Source organism: Lytechinus pictus, chromosome 14 (genome assembly GCF_037042905.1).
Source record: "Lytechinus pictus isolate F3 Inbred chromosome 14, Lp3.0, whole genome shotgun sequence".
Classification (NCBI taxonomy): Eukaryota; Metazoa; Echinodermata; class Echinoidea; order Temnopleuroida; family Toxopneustidae; genus Lytechinus; species Lytechinus pictus.
In genome coordinates, this window is record NC_087258.1 from 1,209,320 (window position 1) to 1,229,107 (window position 19,788).

A 19,788-nucleotide genomic window follows, 5' to 3' on the forward strand; every position below is an offset into this window, starting at 1 on the left:
TCCATCAAAACAATCTTAAACCCCAAATATCTGAAGGTGAATACCCTCGTCTTTGGCAATTGGTGATTTTTCAAGAGGGCGGAGGGGGAGATATCAGCATGGCATTTCACCTAACACATGGAAGCATCCATACCTCCCAAGTCAAGCCGTTTAAACAGAATAAGAAACGACTATCATCATGATCACATCATGAATGTCTTCTTAACATAGTGCATGTTACAGACGTGATCAGAGTCGGATGTTTCTGCTTAGGTGATACCTTAGAAAAGCCTGTACTTGACCTTCTGTACGCCCTTGTCATAACTGAATCCGTTGGATAACAAGGTTATGAAAACATGGCATACATGCATTGACCTAGGCCTATATCTCTACATTGGTCTTGGTGTAGCGCTCCCGACGGAGGAGAACTTCTGATGATATCATCAATACAGATCAAGATATCCATCCGTAAGTGATGCAATAGGGAAACCTGGCAAGATGATCGGTCTCCTCCACTACCTAGAGGATTGTATGACATTATCAAAGACAATATATGTTATATCTGTACGTTTCTATAACTCAACCTACATGCACTCGAGTCAATCATCCGGATATTATATCAAAATGAACTTTAAGACTACCGTTCCGCATCAGGCTACATCACCCTGGCTTTAAGCGTAGCATACGACGTACAGCGTATGCAAGTGCTGCAGAGAGTCTCAGATCGCACATGTACGTCCATGGACATGATGGAGATATCAGAGAAACATCATAATGATGCAGACATCGAGTCTTTTCATGGATGTACGAAAACAATTCCCCGGTCTTGCCAAGAATTCAGATTATTTTCTTCTGACATGACGAGTCAGAGAATTAAGTCCATGTTGTAGGCATTGCAGGTCAACGGTGTATGGCGTCATTTTGCTCCTCAAAGAATTTAGAGGTTACCCCGACGCCTTAGCACATTCGACGTGTACCTTTTGAAGTGGAAAAGAGAAACATTCCTCCATGGGACCCAGTCCTGGAGCATGAGTCATGAATCATTTATCTTTTGAAAATAAAGTGTTAATGTCTGGATATTGATATCTTGGACAAAATGAATATTTGGAAGTCAAGTTTATTGTATTGGGCAAATCTCCTGTCGTACGAATGTTGTAATTTTTACAATAGGAAAATAAATTGTTGTTCAACGGGGCAAGACTACACTATGGGTGGGGAAGTTGGGTCGACATGGAACACTCGAATTAGAATGGGGCTGTATTGAGGCACTATTCTGCTCATTCAAACCTCCAATCCTGTGCAGTCCAAAAAATCTCATCTAGTACCATGGCAGCTTCTTCTTCATCAATCATTATCACTTCAGAATATTACTTGGTGTCTAAGCGGAAAGCTAAGACACGTTCTCTCGATATTTCTTGCTTGTTACCTTGTGATCTTTCACATTGCATGGTAATCCACCAGGAGAATGCCAATCATGCATCGGCACCTACATCTTAGGTTTCATTAATCTTACCCAGCCTCCATTCTCATCTGTAACACCTCTTGGATGGTGATGATGTGTGCAGTCTATGAGGTCAAACTCCACACACATCCTGGTGGGCTCTCCGACAGGGAATTAAAATAATCATATCTATTTTATACGGTCAATCCTTTATTGTATAATTTAAACAAAATGTTTTTAAATTATTTTTAAAAACATAGTCTAAGCTCCGATTTGTAGTTTTTAGTTAACCCACCATTGATTAAAAGGGAATCAAACCACCTTCCAAAAATGCGGAGATGATCTTAATCATATTTGAATATTATTGTCATTATCTTCGTCTTCATTTTAATATCACACCACGTGTCCAGATGAGGGATGTGTATGGCAAGGGTTTGAAAAGACCGCACAAGTTGTTACATTCAAGATTGCAGCCACATAGGAGGCCTCTTAAAGATCCTCGTCACATTGACGAAATGGTGCCTAAAAAGAGGCGATCTGATCCATATTTAAATTTGCAGATAAAATGATTTTGATAAATCGTTCGGGGATACGGTAGATCAATGGAGATTGAAAAGCACATTTCGACCTGTTTGGGATTCGAACCTTCAAATCAATTGCGCAATTTATTGATGCAACTATATAGAACAGACGGACACATGTCGTACAATATGTACTCGCATTTTTTTTTGTTCCAATTCCAAGATCTATCAGAGTTTGAACGATGACTAGAATATCAAATGCAACTGGTTCCATTAAGAAGTGAAAATGTACAAACTGATAATGAAAAGGCGTTATTTTTCATCTCTAGGCAAAATATTTAAAATAATTTTTAAACATGCTTGTATATTATCAATTCCTCGATCAATAGCCTCCAAATTATTCCGTCAATGACTATCAATTCATTCATGATATATAGAGATTTTCCTCAAAACATATTTGAAATTTACGGAAAAGTACTATCACAGGCCCCATGCAGATGTGAGCGATAGATGAAAAGAAGGTCGCCAGACGACATTCATCTATCATAATCATTGTGATATAGGTCGTGTTCGTATTTAGAATCCATTGTGATTATTTATTATGCATGACAATACTAACAATCCACGCATTATGCAGGGTTTACTACAATGGTGAAGTGGATTCTTGCTGATATCAGCTGATTGGTGTAGACCCTTATCTCTCTCCCAAACATGCCGAAATTCCAACAGCGGCCCCAATTTATGCTGACTACAATATTTTAGCTTTGTTCATATCGAGTTATTAGATTAAAAAAATGTGCGAGAGAAGCCAAAAACAAATATCTGCTATTAAAACACAATAAGAAATATGATTTAAATTTAAGAGGTTTTAGTAAATCTGAGGCAGACTCTTCAATTCACGGTAAATCATCCACACAAAAATGCAAAACGTATCCTTTTTTACCCATAGACATGTACACATGATTGTATGTGCATTGTATACCCCCCCCCCCCAAAAAAAGGAGAAAAGTCCGCCCGCAAATGCACAAAGTTCTCCGATTTAATCGCCCTAACATTATTCACCCGATAATTCAATAATTTATGCAGCTATTTTTAGATTGTTGACGTATCAGAATTACAATAAAAGCCGATGATTTTTTTTTAAGATTTCTGGAGCGTTCACTTTTATATAAATTTTTCGCTAAGTTCGCAGTATTATTTGTATTCCCAAACATCTACAAATCGTTAATAATCTGTGGAATGTTCATAATAAGGCCATGTCTGGCGTAAAATGTGAAAGTCATTCAAGTTAATCTCCACATGATTGCAAGGAAAGGAAGTTAATCGTGTGGCTCAAATATTGCAATAACGCAAATATTTACTAAATATTTTATGTTTTCAGTGATAAAATCGACGAGTCATGGAATACCGTGTAAACATTGTGAGTGATGGGAAAAGCCATCAAATTGTTTTATTATTGTGATGAACCTATAATTTCAAAGTTGCTTGCAAATACTAACTGTAATGTAGAACGGCGGAGCAAAATGGGCGGTGTATTTCAAACACCAATGAATTAATATGTGTACACTAGAAGATATAAAACTTCCCGAAGCCTAAATCAACAATGAAAATTTTCCAAAAACCACAGGGTACAAAATGAAATCATAGCTCAACTTCATCAACCGACGAAAACATATTCATCAATCCAAACAGCTAGTCATATCGGGTATTAATATTTTGTTATTTTTAATTTATAAATATATGATAATGGTTATTAACTGTACCAAGGCAATCTGGCCTTTACACTTTAAAACATTGTGATCATTGAATGTTCCTTTATTTATAGCCCAATGTAACAGAGCGATTAGAATCTACACAAAATGTTGGGTAAAAGTGCTCCATGAGGGGTTATGTGTCCAACCAATATTGGGCAATTCTTTTGTGCATTTTTATGAATCCAGTGTGATGAAAATTTTGCCCATTCTAAAGTAATTGCTGATTGTTTTTTAAACCTTACCGGGTGGTGTTTCATAAAGCTGTTCGTAAAGTTACGCACAACATTACGCACGACTGAAACCTGTTCTTAGGCGCAAAATCAGTTACATAGGGATATCACATAGCACAATAAATGGTCACCAGTCGTGCGTAAAGTCATTCGTAACTTACGAACAGCTTTATAAAACGGGCCCCTGGACAATATGCTTCCCGCATTGGGTAAAAGACTGCCAAAAATTGTTTGGACACAATCATAATTACCCTCGTGTTGGTAAAAATTTTGCCCGACATTTTTTTACAGAGTACAGTACAATCTACTAAAGATCGCAGAAGGGAAGGGGGAAAAGGTTCTTTCACGGCTACTTCATTCTTGTGGTATAAGCTGGATATAATATATAACTTTATTTCATCCGATACAAACACATACACACCCCTAGTTCCCTACACATAAACACCCACATCCACAGTGTAGGCATACCTTCATTAAAACAAGAGGAACGCCTCTGACAGTCTCGACTGCATTACGCCTGCATTACAGCTATCGAATAATCATTCACAAAAATAAAACATTCATAAAATACTTTGTCCATTGACCCAAAATGACTTTCGACCATGGTCATGTGACCTAAGCCATGTGCAAAACATGCTTGATTACGATTGTGCCTATGTTTCATGAACTAGATCCATAAACTTCCAGTTATGCCAATACAACAATTACCCCCAACACGGCCAAAGTTCATTGACCTTAAATGACCTTTGATCTTTGCCATGTGACCTGAAACACGCTCAGGATATTCAGGGATACATGAATGCTCGTATGTCCAAGTTTACCGAAGCGATGACGTCAGTTGCCATGGTGTCATGGCGGCCTGGTTCTAAACAAAATGATTCCGGGGCCGTTTCATAAAGACTTTAAGAATGACTGGCGATCCTTTCTTTCACGCTAAACCATCGCAATATACCATTTACCACAAAAAATGGTCACCAGTAGTTCTTAAAATCGCTCTTAACTTACGAACAGCTTTATGAAACGGCGCCATGTTAAACACATCACCATTTTTGCAAATGCAAATGTGTATGTATAGACGATCGTACAGCTGTGACTCAGTTAAGAACCAGCCTGTCATGGCATCGTGGCGTCACACTTTAAAAGTTATGACAATTTCACAAATACCCCCAACATTACCAAAGTTTGTTGACCCTTAATGACCTTTAAACTTGGTCATGTGACCTGACTCTCGCACAAGATGTTCAGGGATACTTGATTGCCCTATGTCCAAGTTCCATGTACTAAATCCATAAAATTTGTAAGTTATGATGACGATTCCACAAATACCCCCCAACATGGCCGAAGTTCGTTGACCCTGTTCGGTGGCTTTTGACCTTGGTCATATGACCTGAACTCAGGCAGGATCTTCAGTGATATACACCATTACCCTTATGTCTAAATATCATGAACAAGGTCCATATACTTTCTAAGTTATGACATTTCAAAAACTTAACCTAGGTTAACATTTTGATACTGATTCCCCCAACATGGTCTAAGTTCATTGACCCTAAATGACCTTTGACCTTGGTCATGTGACCTGAAACTTAGGCATGATGTTCAGTAATATTGATTTCTCTTATGTCCAAGTCCATTTACTTCCTAAGTTACGGTGACATTTCAAAAACTTAACCTTGGTTAAGATTTCTATGTTGACGACGCGGCCGTTGCCGCCGTCGGAAAAGCGGCGCCTATATAGTCTCGCTCTGCTATGCAAGCGAGACAAAAAATGTATTATCATGATTATGATATTATACATGTGAGACGCGGTTAAAGGTGAAGATTTGTCACTTCTGGAAGTTTAAGTTTTTAAATCAAGCTTGATATTGTTTTCACGAAGATCTATACATGTGAATGGCGTTTATGTTAACCATATCAGACTGTTTTAAGAGGTGTGTGCGTTTGTGTGTTAATGTGCGAGAATTAACGAATATCTTTAACGCAGCGCCAAAAGCATAAAACTCACTCTAAGTTCATGGAGTTTGTCAAGTGGTCATGGTGATGTATTTTATTTGTTAAATCAAAGCTAACGTGCGCTAGAATAATCAGCATAAATAAGCCAACATTATGGATCTTCATGTAAATACTGAGGAAGGAGAACTGAGATAGCTATTTTGCTGTAGCTGTTATCACATGCAGCAGAAAAAAGACCCCGATAACTATATAATGTAATCGCGTTTTCATTTGCGTTGACAGCAAGCATGTTCATGATGATAGCAAGAGTTCAAAATAAATTAGTAGGTATGCTATGCATGCTGAAAATCTAACAACCATTCATAATATACCACGTCCAAGCGAGCGGATGGATACCAAAATGTGAAAGTTCAACTGACCGACCATCCCCATAATAAGAACTAGAACTGCCATGTGATTTCAAAACCAAAAGCTTTTTGTAAGGTTTTACATGGTGTGTTAGGAAAGTATGACTCTATTTCCACTAACCCCTATTTACTCATGGGTACTACCGTACTAGTATAGTAAGTTGGCGCAAAATTGAAACAGAGCCTGTCTGAAATACTGTAAAGAACAAAATAGTCGATTTATTACGTCATATTTTAGTCGGGTACAAAGAAAAACGTCGATCAACACGAGAGATAGAGCTAAAAAACACATGAATTTTCACGTAACTACCGTATCGTTATAGTTGTCAATGTATTGGAAAGCCGATTGGGGTTCCGAAGATCTTGGTGATACAATATTTTAAAATAAATTCGTAAAATCAAAACCAATTACTGCAAACTTATGAGCATTTCGAGTCTGTCAATTGGAATCCTTTGACGCCAGTCGCAATTTAGTTTTAATGCTTGAGATTATTTTCCATAAAATATGATTGATCATATCTATGTCCATAGTAATCGATGTTGGGGTGTACATCTGTATAATAATGTGGGGACGAGAATGTGAACATGCGTCTATAAACAGGGTCGACTCCAGGACTTTTTGATCGGGGCGGGGGTGGGGGTGTGAGATCACCTAAATATGACCATGCATTTTCTCAAATAAGAGGTTTTGTAGAGTTGTTCTTGATTTCTCCTTACATATATACTGTAATGTTCTTCTTTATTTCTTCCTTCTGTTCTCCAACTCTTTAACCCCCCCCCCCCCTTCACGTCTGGAAAAGTTAAAGGGAGCAGTCGCCCCTACTTCCTGGATATATGCCGTCAAAACAGAAGACGAACCAGCTGACGTATGAACGAAACTTGGTTTAATGGCGTAGACTAGAGCTATTAATCCCAAGAAATATGAGAATAAATCTTGGTCAATTATCGTCTCGGCTAAATCTGCTGGGCGATTGCTTCTTCAGATCATTGTAAAGACAAGACGACCATACAATAATCTCAAAAATGTCTGCATTGAAGATTTAAATAATTACTCTCTTTTTCCTTCTCTACTAGTTTCGATGATCTATACCAATATGACAATATGGCTATCATCGTTATGAACACGATGGAAAGGGGTCATAAATGCATCTAATCCAACGATAGCACGTAAACACTAATCTGTGACAGACATGAAGTACGTGAGAGATTTGAGCTTTTCGGTATTACATCAAAATATTAAAAATGTATTTCTTGGAATGAAAAATCCGCTGCCGTGGCGTGAGTCGCATCAACCCGTTCATTACCAATGCGGTTTCCTTGGCAACCACAAGATCAAAACATTTCTATTACGGTTCCTTTTATCGAAATGCTAGTTTGTCATGTTTGTAAAGTACTTTAAATCGCTAACTGAATACAGATTACAGGCATTATTGACTGGGGCCGTACAAGTGGTTTCCGAGTATTAAAAACCACGATTATAACATTAATGTACAAGACATGAAGGGTTGCACGTAGATCGTGAACAGAGTCATCTACACTCCTCTGTTTATGGATAAAGATAAGCTGACAAGACAAAACATCATTCCGCAACAAAGCATGTGGTCAAAAGATACATGAATTATTTCTTGTTTTATTCAATGTAAGGATTAATACAGGCCTATCTTTCAAGGTATAAATTCCACCCGAGTTCACCCCCCCCCCAAAAAAAAGGCGAAAGTCTCCCCTAAACCTAGGCTCTATAAAGTCATGTGCAATACGGAGAACTATACGACATGAAGTATATGTGCGCAATTAGGCCAGATACCTCCGAGAATGTAAGCAAGAGCTTGGAGGCATATAAAGTCGGCACGTGCCAGAAATACGCTCCTGGTGTGACGTCATCAAAGGTCTCTGACTTTAATACGAGAAAGATACCATTTCTATTCTAATCTGATGAATCTAGTTTGATCAATATCTTGCGACGGAATTCGAAATTCATTAAATAAATTACCGATTCGAATTTGATTACCGTAGGAAGTCGGTACTTTTTTCTTCAAACATTCCAAAGACTAAGTTTTGACAACACTAATATCCGCTTCTTGCAATCATGGAAATGTAACATTCCCTGTGTTCCCATATACCGATAAAAGTCAAAACAAAAAAAAACAAAAAACAAAAAAAAAAACATAGTTGTCACTTGTCACAGGCCTATCGAAGCTGCAATTTCGGTAATTTCATGAAACATAATATGACCTACACTTAGCGTAATAAGAATTTTTGAGAGGTCATAGCGTGTGGGAAAATTATAGTAAATAATCTTTAAAAATCTGCGAGCGAACGAATTGAGCTAGCAAAGATTTTGTCCTTTTTAGTTCCAAAATTGTAAATTTCACTTTTTTTCCTTTTTTTCATTATCGTCATTTTTTTAGGGGTATACCATCCATGTCTCCTACCCCCCCCCCCCCCCGCCCATCTGTGCGCAAGTGTGTGATAATAACATAATATATTTTATGCCTCGAAAGAGGAATATAAAGTTCAAGGATCTGGGTTTGGGGGAATTTGTATTACATGTAGTTCTTTATGAAGAAGATGCGGAAAAACTCTCTGTGAAACACGTTACACTTGCACACACACACACACACGCAGCTAGTACACCCTTACAAAATAGAAAGAGCGCGTGTACACAAAGCTAGTACTATTTAAAGTATATCCTGTAAGTAATTTCAACAAACATGATCCTATTCCACTGACGGATTTACGCCAATGCCGACACATGCAAATTACAACATCTGCACGGATTGCGCAGATATACCGCTACGATCAATAATTAATATTAACTTGATTAGCGACAGACGAGGCGGGAAATGAAAGTGTAAAACCGCACGTAGGCTGAATAGTAAACACGCGAAAAGGTCGCGTAGTATGAGACGAGCCTCCGACACACCTCCACAATCTTTATTTAGTTTTTCTACGCAACATCCGATGTGTAGTATCATTTTCCATTTCCGTATCAATCCTGTAATATTAATATTTCCAATTCACACGATACGAATATGAATATGAATCTTATGGTACAAGCTAGGAGTATGGATAACTCCCTGGATAACTAAAACACAATACATAATACTGTAAATCAATGACTTTCTTAGAAGATGGGGAGCTCAAAGCTACTCGTGATAAAAGGAACGTTTGTTACAAAACTTAACAGGAGTGTAAGTATCATGTAAGTAAATGCCATTTTCGTTCATGTAATTCGGGAAATCTGCCAGATATACATGCAGGTACAACTCCACATGCGAAACTTATAGGCCTAACCGATAGCGAAGCTGTTCATATCATTACGGAAGAGGATACGATTTCCCAGGTTGCCCTCGTACACATGTACGGCGGGACTCTTTCTTTCATAACTGTCCTCTTAGTGAACTTTAGCGTAAAATAGTCTCATTCACAGACCACTTTCCATCGTTGCAATAAGCTCAAAATTCCTTCAAACTCGAAATGATACATAAATACACTTTAAGGATTTTATTGACATGTTCATTAACTCCAGAGATATCAAGTCCAAATCATACTTAATAAAGCTCAGATTTGTGCGTTTACAGTTACATCGGCTTCGTGCGATCATGAGCTCTACGTACGATATTTGTAGCTATTAAAGCTAAATTACAGTAGTTGCAGTAAAACACTAATTTCGTGAGAAAGTCTGTAAAACCAAGGTTAAGTATGACTATATCATCGTGAATCTAGATCTGGTACAGTTACATAAACTGAACTTTGTGAAATCATAAAATCTAAGCTGAAATACGATCACACTGAAGATCGCCAACACAGATAGGCACACGTGGGACAGTGTATTATTATTGCTGGAATAAAGACCCGACGGAAGTGACCGAATCCGCGCTTATTTTGCTTTTTTCTCAGCAATTACACAATTTCTTCCAGAATCCTTTGGCACATATTTTTATTCATACAAACATACACTTGGGTGGTCATTATATTAGATTCTGTAAAAAGTCATTTTGAGATCGTTACCAGAACTGGAATTTACCTTTAAATGAAACATTGTCTGGGCTTTTGCATCAGCTGGCCAATAGAGTAATTGAAAATCCTAACCATTCCCGACTCCACCGAATATGCATGCTTAAAATACCGCTTCCCGGACCTGATTGAGGTTAGCTTAACTTTATTCCTATAACATCTGTGCTGTATATGTTGGCAGAGGGGTTACATGTATATCTACATAAACTATTTTGCCAGATAGAGGGAGCTGATATACGCAATGGGCGACATGGAAAAAATTTCGATATCATGCATCTCCCCCATTGAGATTTTCGTTCTGAAATCCATGCGTAGCTAGCCCCACACACTCAACATGGCGCCAGTGTTTGGGTATGACGTCATAGAATTCATTATTTTGAGAGGCATACCGAGGGTGTGTTTGTCACGTGACCTCATCAGCATACTAGGATGTCGTGAGGGCACTTGTGCCGATCAGTCTTCTTTATTTCAACGCAAAGCATACCAGCCAGACCTCCTCGCTCGCATCCAAACAACCCGTCGAGATTGCACTTTTGATGCTGTCTAGACATTTAAGATTTAATATATTTACTGAGTTGAATCTGGACGGAACGTGACCAAAGCAAGCCTTGTGGTATCAATGACCGGGAAAAGCTAACCGTCTTGTAACCCCCCCCCCCCCCTCCCGCAAACACACACACGGACGTTTTCACATTCATCACTACTGGCCAAGTCATTTTCTTCACTGAAGTCATTATTTTGGGGAAGAAACTGAAGATTACATTTCATTCCTTGCTTGTCTTCAAGCAATTTTTAACATGAAGAGAAATATTTTCTTATTTGATTGGAGACGGGATTGGAGAGCATATTATTTTGTTATTAATACAAGCTAGAGTGTTGCCTTTGACGAGTAGTAGGTCTATAGTCTATCCCTTTTCATGCACAACCCAATACCTAGAATGGTAAATAGGGAAAAGGACAGACAAACAGTACATCTACATGTATGTACAATGTACATGGGATCAGGGCTCCGTCACACAAATGTTGCAATCAATCGCTAAATACCAATGACCAATCACAACCATCGTTATATCATGGACCTACGTTAGTAGGTCCATGGTTATACGTTCACTCTGTTTAAACTACTGACCGGGAACCAATCAGTGCGGTTCTTTCATATTTGCAATTCATCGCAAACCTTTGTGTTACGGAGCCCTGAACAATCTTCGCCCACCCTACCATCCAACTGCCCACCTCAACCCCCCCCCCCCCTCCCCCTCCCTACCAGTTTCTTACAGCTATCACCATTCACCAACGTAAATGGATATAATAGCATAGGCCTACTACTTTATATCTGATGGGCAGGGACGCCTGCATATACTGGAGCACGTCAAGTGGAGAATATGAACCTTTATCTTCCACAAAGGCACCAATTCAAATGCTTCCCCATTGCTTCATCCGCTAGGAAGAGAAGAATCATCTTTCTCTGTCTCCAAGCAACCAGGTTGGCAGGTTGCCAGTTCTCTTGCGCCGTCAATAAAATGTCTGGAAAAGTCAATCGTATAAATGGCGATTTTTCAATGCGTCAATAGAGTAGACATTTCCCCTGAGAATAGGGAGAAAATTTAATGATAACAAAAGCGTTGCTTACAGTTATCTTTCAAAAGGTAAACAGTATTCACATGTCACAATATCGCATCGATTGAAAATGTTGATAGCACAATTTCGCTCATGAAAGAGTAGCCCGACAATATTATTTCCATGTTATTCCTTTTCACATGAACTTAAAAAAATAAATAGATTATCTAAATAAAAAAATACATTGTTTTGTTCCATGTATATGTTTACAAACATTATATGGTCTTTCATTCTGCATTTAATCCGCCGATCTTGTTCTGATGATTCTGATTCGTCTTTGATTCTTGACGTGGACATAGCTGATGGAGGTTTGCCTCTTCGTGATTTGCCTTCATGGCTTTATCGGAAATCGCCTGATCGTAGGCATGACCAGTAGGGGGTGGCGGAAGGGCACATCCCGTAAAATTTGAAAATATAACCATGGAGCTATTACAATAACGGTGCACTCAATACATGTACAATGCCTCAATTGCGTAGTCTGCAAACTAAGACTCATATTTGACACTTTAACCAATAACAGATCTTGAGTAAAGACTAGACGCCAAAGGCTATAATTATGTCTGTCATTGGTAGAGCGAGCCACAGTAGGCTACGTAGTAAATCTAGTCTCACTACTTCAGACTCTGCATTATGCACTATGCGAATTGCGAAAACCAAGGGTCTGTGCATGCAGGCTATTCATTGCGTACCCCGTTAAATGAGCCTGCAATTTTTTTTCGACAACTGGCAAGTTAGAACCCCACAAGTCCCGTCTCTGTGTCTGAACAGTTCAGAGTCAATGTAATATGGATATTATTTTGCAGAGAGAGGTAGGACAATCAGCCCTCACAGCGAGCCAACAGGACAAGTAAATTCTGTCATGTCTGTGGAGAAATCGCATTAGAACCACTGTCGGTAATTGGAAAATAAACAAGGGCAATAATAAAACAGTTGAGGTGGGCACCCATCGCAATTGCCCTCATTCCTTGGTTTAACACAAGACCTGGGGACAAATGACCAAAGACTGATGAAAATACGATCCAAAGACGAATGGAGTCATCGGGCTAAAGCTTAAGAACATGGATGGACAGGGTGGATCACCGTCTGGTCTAGCCCTATTTCCCTGCATGGAGGAGGTATCCACCATGGTAGGAACAACTGGTCTTCCATGTCCTACCATTCACGGGGCCTTTCTGGATCATTTTCTTCTGCTTTCTTGATTAGTTTATAGGTTGTTACACTCAAATCATCTTTGCTTGAGTAGATATGGAGTAAGAACCTGAAAAACTGGTAGCAGGATGTGTAAAAGGGTTATGTTAATATTTTTCCCAAAAAAGGATAATCATGAAGGCCTACAAGTAATGGATATGCCTGTAAGCGACCGGAGGAACGGATAACGAATATAGAATATTCCCACGTAACACAGAATGCTCCAAAGGTGATTCAGGGTTTATGTTCAGAAGGTCCAGGTCAGTCTGTTCAAGGCCAAGAACAGCTACACGAGGCCAAGGACTAGACATCCCAGGCAAAGGACGATGCCAGTGCCCCACTGCCCGAGGCCAGGCCAAGAAAAAGACGTCGGAGCTCAAGGACATGGTCAAGGTCATATCCAGTGATTGACCTTGGGACCGACTTTGGCCTTGAGGAGCATATCATTGTGGCAGTAGGCCTACATCTTAGATTTATAAGAATAGGCCTACACATTTTTAATATCCCTACTCTGTCCTGGAAAGCGATTTAATAATGCATTTTTTTCGGGGGCTACTTTATTTTGCCCCCGAAATATTCAAAAGACCCCTGGAAAATCCCCATTCATGGGTTGAATTAAAGGATGCTAGTATGAAATATTCGCATCCAGGGTCCACCAAAACAATGTAGACATAATGACGATCTCTGACTTCTCCTGGTCCTCGTTCCTTTTTACATTTCATACTTGAAATCGATGCACTTAACATTTGTTCAAACACTTTAACCTTGGCAATTAAGGAAGAGGAGACTTTCCGTTAAAATGTGAAAACAACATAAACATTAGAGTTTGGAATAACATTGAAATAACGGGAGTTTAGTAACTGCTGTAAACAAACAAAATAAAAAAGCAAAACATTGGCACATGCCACATGGATGAGGTTTATCATGTTATGAACTGTAGCCAAGGTCCATGACCATGCCAATATCCTTACAGGAATATTGGACCATACTGCATACAAGCACGTGTACACGGTCCCTGGTTGGACCAGGGACGTGGTTTGAAGTACACAAGAGGGTTGCGAATTACTGGTTCAGAAATCACAAATGACAATTGCCATTGAGGGTAAAATATTGAGATTTTGTTGAAGGTATGTTGTAAGTAAATACATAAACATGGACCAACAAATTTATTGTCATTATGTAAAAAAAAAATCATTAGCAAAGAAGCAAGCGACTCGTTACATGAAAGATTGGTAGAATACGATAATACGTGCGTCTTGCAAAAAATGGCCAACTCAGTGGGCCTACATTTTTTCCATTCACATACTTGAGCAAACCGGACGTAACACACACGTGCTGAACGCATGAGCCAAAGCATCGCACTGAACTTGACCTACTGTATGATGCTAACCGAGTTGCGCACTTTGCCCTAGCTTCAACAAAGTGCACGGCAATTCCCTGAAGATTTGATTTCGTAATGACCACGTTTCCTTCAAGTTCCCTTGAAGACATCAGATATGATGGTGAGTAAAAGACTTACATGTACGCCCTGCCGTAGTCGTTAACAATATTATTCAATGCCTCAATGTGGTCTGTCTTACTTTTTTTGTCATGGAATGTTCAGTGATCATCTCGACGGGTGACAAATAAATTAGAGTTGAAATATACAGCCAATAATTTAGCACTCAATGTTCTTGAAGAAACTTTCATCAGCATATGACCTGGACCATGTAACTTTCGAACAAAAAGCTTAGCGCTTTCTCGTATGGTTGATTTCTACGCTTGACTACACATTCATCATAATATGCAATCAAGAGTTTATAAAAATCAACTCAATGATCAATCGAGTATATCACGGGTCCCGTGACATTTGCTCCGGCGACAATTGCTCCGAGGGAAAATCTGCACTTTAAACCAAACATAACACCTAATTTCCAAAACTTAAAATAAACCCTAATCTTTATCTTTACCTTATGAACCATAAACTCTATTACTATCCTAACTCTATCCCTATGCCCACTGAGATGTTAAGACTGGAGCAATTGTCGCAGGAGAAAATGTCGTGTCACCTTATTGGGAAACCCCTGTTCGAAGCATAAAACATGAATCCGTATTTCTTGGAATAATAAATTCTGAAGGGCATACGTGATGTGCCTTCTTGTAGTTGTAGGTCCATGATGGAGCCGACTGGAGTCATCTATATTCGAAGCTCGTTGTCGTGTGGTACGACACGATAAGGAGTGATTAAACTTCACTATCAACCGGTTTATAAGCATTTTATCGGAGGCCACAGTGTGCTGGTTTTGTCGAATATTTCCAACAAAATGTTGAAAGCGGAAGTTGCAAGGCTCCGGTACCCTCATAAAGCTGAGTCAATCTCTTCACAAGACACTGCCAAAACTTCAACTGAACCACTAATCATCCAATTCGCGGTTCTCTAATGCTTGGTTTGTCCCGGGGGCTTGTCATATAAAATCATCTTTATTAAACAATCCGGCGTCAGCCGTCAGTTGATCCCGTTTGGTGTTAATTCACGCAAAGACTCCTTCAGTCAACATTATGAACTTGCTCCCCACTTTGACAGTTACTGATACCCGGGCACCCCTGATTTTCCTTTCTCTGTCAGGCTCTTTTACTTTTTATCAATTATCGAGCAGTTGATGTATCGATGAAATTATTTGACATTATTCACCATCATTGTTCCTGTTAATTTTTGTGAAATCTTCTTCAGGTTCAAGAAAGAACAAACTCATGGCAATGTATCCCTTAATGAAGTGGTGGGAAGCGAAACAATTAAATGATCAGGAATTATAATATCCCAGCGCCTCGTAAAATGAAATCACTCTTATGAGTGGTATCATTCTTAGGTACTCGGAGTTATAATAAAGACGATCTATATTGTGTTATAGGCGCACTGAAATCATCGAAATGACAATGTCCTTGTGAAATCATGAAGCAGGATATCAATGCAACCTGGTCCATTGCCAAAGACGATTGAAAAGTTTCTCAGGGCAATTTATTTCTCATTTTCTTTTTTTTTCGGTTCGTGAAATTGAGTGCAATTGCCGACATCTATACTCCAGACCTCACCGTTTCTTCAAGGCGCAGAGACTGGTGAAGAAGGGATGGGCATGTCATAACTCTGTTCTGTTCATGGTCATTGCGAAAGAGGACGTCTTGCCTAATTGGCTCCAGGGATGAACCGCAGACCTGGATAAATGCAGGAAGTTCATGAGTGCAAGCAACAGACCACGGAGCAATTGTAAATGGACCAGGTGCCATACACCTATAACTTTTAAAACACGTATTATGAAATTCGGGCTCCAGCCTATCCAGTCTATAGTGAATTCCCTGTCATCTATTACTGAAAAACTTCGGAACCAAGTCGCACCCTTCCTGCAATCTCCTGTAACTGTAAATGTATGATGATCGTGTCCTTGACTTCTTCAATCCCAGAAGAAAAAAAATTGAGAATTAACCAACTTGGGACCATGCATGTGTCCTATATAGGACCGATCTGTCATTGGGAATTGTGATTTGGGGAAGCAGAACATTTTTACACATGACTGAAAAGTAAACCATCCAAATTCCATACTAACAATGTGTGCATCCATTCGGCACAAATTAAGATGCAACAATGTGCATGTGAATTTCCTAATCAATCTCAAAGTTCAAAAGCGGTTCCCAAGTTTGCAGATGTGGTTAATCATTCTGAATTTCTGATGCACCTAAAGTTCTGAACTTCCAATATATCTTCTTTTTTTCCTTACTATGTTTAATGTAAACATGAACATAATTAGAGGTCAAGTCCACCTCAGAAAAATGTTAATTTGAATCAATAGAGAAAATCAGACAAGCATAATGCTGAAAATTTCATCAAAATCGGATGTAAAATAAGAGTTATGACATTTTAAAGTTTTACTTATTTTTCACAAAATAGTTATATGCACAATTTAGTCACATGCAAATGAGAGAATCGATGATGTCCCTCACTCACTATTTCTTTTGTTTTTTATTGTTTGCATTATACAATATTTCAATTTTTACAGATTTGAAAATAAAGACCAACTTGACTATTAAAAACATAAAATGTTACACAATGGTAATTCCACATGTTCAGGGCAAAATAAAACTTTGTTTCACAGGACAATGAGGAGAAAATTAGAATATTTCATATTTCATATAAGATATAATAAAATACAGAAGAAATAGTGAGTATGGGATGTCATCAGTTCGCTAATTTGCATACTGACCAGGATGTGAATATAACTATTTTGTGAAATTAAGCGAAACTTAAAATAGTCATAACTGTCTTATTTTCCATCCGATTTTGATGAAATTTTCAGTGTTGTGCTTGTTGGATTTTTCTCTTTTTATTCAAATCCACTTTTGGTTGGGGTGGACTTGTCCTTTTATAGTTCTTAGTTAACGACCTAAAAATGGTTGGACTGAAATCTTCCAAGACAAGAGACATGGGGAGCGTTTCATTAACATTTTCGTCCGGTAAGTTGTCAGGTCTGACATCTTTCCTTGATTATGATTGGCTGAGAGGCACTGTTACAATAGTAACTGTCGGATAAAACAGTACTTGTCGGATAAAACGTCTGCCAAATATTTTTCATGAAACGCTCCCCTGGAGATTATCTTAAAAGTTGTCAGATCTGACAACTGGAAAGTTTCCCTTATTTTTATTGGCTGACAAACGCGGGTATAATCTGTTATTATAGAAAATGTCGGATAAAACAGGTTGAGTCGGATGAAATATCCGACACAAGCTATCTACACTCAAATTAAAAGATCTTAAAATAAAAATCATGATCGGCTGGTGACTATTCGAATATCGAATTTATTTGTCTATTCCTAAGGTCAGAACAAATACTTCACAGGTCATCAAAGTGAAATAGTGACCAACAATAATGGGGGACTAACAGAAAATGTACAGTAGGCATAAAGAGTACTTAAAATATTCATTTTTTATATAAAAATCTCTTTGAATAGAATCTGGACGGAAGCTTCCAAATGCAGTCTTGTGGCGTGTGTCTGCATATTTACATACTACATGTACTGGAAGCATGTTGCATTTGAGTTGGATGTTTTCTCAAGGCAGGTAAATTTTGTTTGCTACAAGTATGTAGATTTTAATCGAACAAAGGTCCGTTCGTGTTCAAGGGTGTAAAAGTCTGAATTGGACACGAGCAGTATGCATGATACATCTTCATTTCTAAAACGATGTCCTCCCGGGGTTTTTTTTTTCTCTCATACTCACTCTCTCTCTCTCTCCATGTCACTTTCTAGCTCTCTCATTCCCTCTCGAAATAAAGTGAGATAAAAACAGATTCTGATGTTGCCAACAAACATTGAACCTCATCATAAAGCCGTTGCATTCTGAAAGAAATATATCTCTTCTAGATATATTATTTTGAATATCAGTCTAGCATCCCCCCCCCCCCGGAAAAAGAACTGAATATTGGTGTAACCAAGATGGAGTTAAGTGTTGACATAGTGTCAGACTCAAACATATGCACTTTTTTTTCTTTCTTTTTCTTTTTGCTCACGAGACTTCAAACTTCAAAGTCTCAAGCCTGTTCTAATACCATTGTTTAATTCCGTCTTAAAGTGACATAAAGGGAGAATCGTGTACAGATACAGAAGTTGACCTGCATGAGCCTAGATATAAATTGATGTGTACATCGTGTGGAAACATGGTCCATGATGGAAGCCGGCAACATACCATTGGGGACCACCACGCCCACTTCTTCTCCCCCCCCCCCCCACCCAGATCATGATGCATCAAAGAAAATAGATCTTCCTTTCCTATACTATAGGGACCCACATTTGTTTTGTGCAATTATTTGTATATTATTGCTGGGATTTGCCGAACACGACGGGTAAATATACCACAACCATGACATTTTAATCTTAATTACATATTTACGGCTTTTCTTTATGTTCATTATCTAAGCAAAATACCATTACATTTTGCTGTTTTGTGGTCATATAACATTAATTGGTATGTTTTATTTTTAATCGTTCCACATTTTAAGTACAGATTCTTTAGATTCTAGGAAATCATATTAATTTGTTGATTAATGCAGTAAACCTGTGTGGTTTGATGCCATAGATCTGCATTGGTACCAGCACAAAATTAATTGAGCGGAAATCATTACTGAGAAAAGGGAGATCAAAGGAGATCAGTACATAGTCCTACACCTTTAAACGAGGGTAGAGACGCTGCAGTTGTGTCAAATTTTACAGAAACCTTGGATAAAATCATTACTAACTGACACCACGTCTCTCACGTCCCTGGTAAATTTTACAATATTATTAACTATTGGAATACATCATATCTATTCGTATAAAAACACCTATTAACCAAACCCCCAATATCCCCACAGTATAAGTGGGATATTTGAGTTTTATTCAGGGACGAAGGGACAGGGGACAAAGTGGCGGTCACCACCCCGCCCCTCCCCCGTTTCGAAAAAAACAAAGAGGAAGGAATTGGGTTAGTGTTTTGTTGATCTGTTGTATTAACGGTTGACCGTTATGTTGCATTGATTTGTACACTGGGGTATTTTTACCGTTATTTCCATGTGTTCGCGGCGATATAATATATAGTAAGCCACTGACCAAAGCGATTACGTAATAGCTTATGTCCAATCGTACACATATATCATGGTCCATGCATATATTATTACGTTGCAG